Raw genomic sequence first — 5,237 nt, forward strand, 5'->3', positions numbered from 1 at the left:
CCAGCTGAAATTATAATAAAAAGAAATCATATTGCATGAATAATGCTACAGCATTGATCAAAACTCATGCCTGCATGTCTAAAAGGCATTAGAAATGTGGGGACTCAGAATAATAAAGACAGAAAATAAATGAGCACCTAATCTAAAACATTTGAAAATCTAAGAGGAGCCCAGAAAAATGATCCTGTGGGAGATTCCATATCAAGAAGAATCAATGCATATATGTTCTAGGTGTCCTTGTGGATTCATTTAATGGTGGGTGGCTTAGTTTCCCCTTGGAAGGTAAATATAAAATTGTTCACAAATAGCACAGATCTAAGTAGGGCCTAACTTACCTTTGTTGAGAAAGATCTGTACAAACAAGACCTTCTTCTGACCTGCTTAATGGGACAAAGTCATATTCACATTTATTTAAACCACACTTTGTGGATTTTTTTTTTTTTGAAAGCAGAAAAAAAAATTATCCCAAAAGGTAGTATAAATAAGAAATTCATTCTGATAATATACTTTGGTATAATTCTGGTGGGACAAATTTTCCCTCTGAACAAGTTTTCCTACTGACAGCCCCCCTGGAGTCTTATTGTCATGTTAACATTTTTAAACACTTCACTGATTCTCATGTTGTGAGCAGGTAGGAGCCATCTTCAAAATCACTGGTTCCAAGGAGAGAGTAACATTATCTCTCAGAAGAACATCACTTTTGATCTCAGAAGAGTACCTAATCATTTCATTGAGGCAGCACAGTTTAGATTAAGTGGGCACATCACTCATCAAAGTGTAAAAATGGTGATAGGAAAAAATTACTGCACTGTAGAATAAGATGTACAAATGTGGTGTGAACATTTAAGGCAGCTGATGGCCAAAGGGAGCGAATCAAGGAAGGTGGTCTGGGTATGGAAGTGATTTTGCATCTAGAGGAGCTCTCTTTGTGACCTCAATGACTGATCACAGGCAAGCAAGCCTTCTTCCTCAAGGTCAATGATACTAGAGGTAACAGACAGTTTCATTTTTCAAGTGTGTTCTAAAGAGAGGCCTGATGTGGGCCAGAATTGCAATCAGCCAAAAGAGGAACAAACAAAACAGGTCACCAACATACTGATGGTAACTCCTTGGTTGGGATCCTTAGGGATGAACCAGGGCACCAGGAAGCTGGTGAAGACCCAGAACATGCTCATCACACTAAGAGGCACGGTGAGGCCAGGATAGGTCATGGGGTCTCACGCTGTGTGCTTGTGATAGAGGAAATGAAGCTCATATTTATTAAGTGTCTGGTCTATGCCAGTACCAAGTTATGTATCTCTCTCATAGCTTTCTTATAGCAAAGTTATTTTCTTTTTTAAAAATATCATTATCTTTATTTATTTGTAAAGAAATGGAAGCTCAAAGAGGTGAACTAACAACAACTTAAGTGTCAATTAACAGATGAATGGATAAAGAAGTTTTACCTACATATACATACATGTATATATCTACATATAAGCATACATATATATATCTACATGCATGCAATAGGATACCACTCAGCCATAAAAAAGAACTAAATTTTGCCATTTGCAACAACATGGATGGACTTGGAAGGCATTACGCTAAGTGAAATAAGTTATACAGAGAAAGAGAAATACCAAATGATATCATTTATATATGGAATCTAAAAAATACAACAGATGAATGAATAAAACAAACAAGAAGCAGGCTCATAGAGGACAAACACAGTTACAAGTGGGGAGTGGGAGATGGAATATAGAAGGGTGGGAATGACAGGTACAAACTACTGCATGTAAGATAAGCTTATGGATGTATTGTATAACATGTGGAATATAGCCACTATTCTGTAATAACTGTAAATGGAAAGTAAAGATGCTACCAGAAAACTACTAGAATTCATCCATTAATTTAAAGTTGTAGGATACAAAATTAATACACAGAAATCTCTTGCATATCTATACACTAGCAGTGAAAGATCAGAAAGAAAAATTAAGGAAACAAGCTCATGTGCCATCACAACAAAAAGAATAAAGTACCTAAGAATAAACATACCTAAGAAGACAAAGGACCTGTACTCTGAAAACTATAAGATACTGATGAAAGGAATCGAAGATGACACAAAGAGATGGAAAGATATACCATGTTATTGGATTGGAAGATTCAATATTGTCAAGATGACTATACTACCCAAGACAAATTCAATGCAATCCCTATGAAATTAACAATGACGCTTTTCACAGAACTAAAGCAAAAAAGTTTTAAGTCTGCATAGAAACACAAAAGACGCTGAATAGCCAAAGCAATCCTGAGAAAGGAAAATGGAGCTGGAGAAATGAGGCTCCCTGACTTCAGATTATACTACATGCTGCATGCTCACTCTTGTATGACTCTTTGTGACCCCCATGGACTGTAGCTCCTCTGTCCATGGGATTCTCCTGGCCAGAATACTGGAGTGGGTTGCCATTTCCTTCTCCAGAATAACAATAATCAAGACAGTATGGTATTGACACAAGAAAACAGAAATATAGACCAATGGAAGAGGATAGAAAGCTCAGAAGTAAACCATGCACCTGTGGTCAATTAATCTACAACAACGAATGCGAGACTATATAATAAAGACAGTCGCTTCACTAAGTGGTGTTGGGAAAACTTGAAAACTCCATGTAAAAAATAAAATTAGAACATCCTCTAACACCTTACACAACAACCCAAATTGGGTTAAAGACTTCAATGGAAGACCAGATGCCCTGAAACTCCTATGAGAAAAACATAGGCAGAACATACTTTGACACAAATCACAACAGTATCTTTTTGGATCCACCTCCTAGAGTAGTGGAAATAAAAACAATAATGAACAAGTAGGATCTAATTAAAGTTAAAAGCTAGAAATCAAAACAATACTGTAAAGCAATTATCCTTCAATTAAAAATAAAGAAAAAAAGATCAAACTCATAGTAAAGGTTGCTTATTTAAAAAAAAAAAGTCAAAAGCTTTTGCATAGCAAAGGAAACCATAAACAAAAAGACAACCCACAGAATGGGAGAAAATATTTGTGAATGATGTAACCAACAAGGAATTAATCTTTAAAATATACAAACAGCTCATGCAGCTCACTATCACAAAAATAAACAATCCAGTCAAGAAATGGGCAGAATATCTAAATAGACTTTTCTCCAAAGAAGTCATACAGATGGCCAAAAAACACATGAAAAGATGCTCTACATCACTCATTCTTAGAGAAATGCAAGTCAAAACCACAATGAGGTATCACCTCACATCACTCAGAATGGCCATTATTAAAAAGTCTATACATAATAAATGCTAGAGAGGATGTGGAGAAAAAGGAACCCTCCTAATGCTGCTGGTGGGAATGTAAATTGGTACACCCATTATGGAAATCCCTTAAAAAACTAAAAACAGAGCTACCATATGATTCATTTCTGGTTATGTATGCAAAGAAAACCATAATTTAAAAAGATACATGCACTCCAATGTTCATAGTAGCACTAACGATAGTCAAGACATGCAAACAATCTTAAGGTCCATCGACAGAAAAATAAAGGAAGCATGGTATATATACACAATGGAATATTATTCCAAAAGTCTACAAGCAATAAATGCTGGAGAGGGTGTGGAGAAAAGGGAACCCTCTTACACTGTTGGTGGGAATGCAAACTAGTACAGCCGCTATGGAAAACAGTGTGGAGATTTCTTAAAAAACTGGAAATAGAACTGCCATATGACCCAGCAATCCCACTTCTGGGCATACACACTGAGGAAACCAGATCTGAAAGAGACACGTGCACCCCAATGTTCATCGCAGCACTGTTTATAATAGCCAGGACATGGAAGCAACCTAGATGCCCATCAGCAGATGAATGGATAAGGAAGCTGTGGTACATATACACCATGGAATATTACTCAGCCATTAAAAAGAATTCATTTGAACCAGTCCTAATGAGATGGATGAAGCTGGAGCCCATTATACAGAGTGAAGTAAGCCAGAAAGATAAAGAACATTACAGCATACTGACACATGTATATGGAATTTAGAAAGGTGATAACGATAACCCTATATGCAGAACAGAAAAAGAGACACAGAAATACAGAACAGACTTTTGAACTTTGTGGGAGAATGTGAGGGTGGGATATTTCAAAAGAACAGCATGTATGCTATCTATGGTGAAACAGATCACCAGCCCAGGTGGGATGCATGAGACAAGTGCTCGGGCCTGGTGCACTGGGAAGACCCAGAGGAATCGGGTGGAGAGGGAGGTGGGAGGGGGGATCGGGATTGGGAATACATGTAAATCCATGGCTGATTCATATCAATGTATGACAAAACCCACTGGAAAAAAAAAATAATAATAATAATAAAAAAATAAAAAAATTAAAAAAATTAAAAAAAAAAAAGTTGATGATGTTTAGAGAAAAAAAAAAAAAAAAAGAATGAAATAAGGCTATTTGCAGCAACATGAATGAACCTAGAGATTACCGTACTAAGTGAAGTAAAAGAGAAAGACAAATATCATATGATATCACTTACATGTGGAATCTAAAAAATGATGCAAATTAACTTATTTTACAACACAGAAACAGACTCGTGGACATTAAAAACAAATTTATGGTTTCCAAAGGGGAAAGGCTGGGGGAGGAGGGATAAATTAGGAGTCTTGGATTAAGATATACACACTACCACATATAAAACAGATAATCAACAAGGACCTACTGTATAGCACAGGGAACTCTACTAAATATTCTGTAATAATCTATATGGGAAAAGAATCTGAAAAAGAATGGGTATATGTATATGTGTAACTGGGGACTTTCCCAGTGACTCAGTGGTAAAGAATCTGCCGGCAATGCAGGAGACTCAGGTTTGATCCCTGGGCTGAGAAGATCCCCTGGAGGAGGGCATGGCAACCAACCCCAGTATTCTTGCCTGGAGAATCCCATAGACAGAGGAGCCTGGTGGGCTACAGTCTATAGGGGAACAAAGAATCAGACACAACAGAGGCAATTAAGCATATGTGTAACTGAATCACTTTGCAGTACATCTGTACTGCAAAAATTGTAGATCAATTATATTCTAATATAAAATAAAAACTAAATTTAGAAAACCATGGGGGATATAGTCAATATTCTGTAATAATTAAAAATGGAAAGTAGCATTTTAAATCATATAAAAGTTTAAACATTAAAAAAATTTTAATAAATTAATCCACAGTTATATTAAAAGAGAGGTGAAATAA

At 36.2% G+C, this 5,237-nt stretch overlaps 1 pseudogene; it reads right to left on the reverse strand.

The window, feature by feature from the left end:
• Window positions 1-975: 975 nt before the first annotated feature.
• Window positions 976-1,211, reverse strand: LOC133069668 (V-type proton ATPase subunit e 1-like; annotated as a pseudogene).
• Window positions 1,212-5,237: the final 4,026 nt, after the last annotated feature.

Source organism: Dama dama, chromosome 14, assembly GCF_033118175.1.
Source record: "Dama dama isolate Ldn47 chromosome 14, ASM3311817v1, whole genome shotgun sequence".
Lineage (NCBI taxonomy): Eukaryota > Metazoa > Chordata > Mammalia > Artiodactyla > Cervidae > Dama > Dama dama.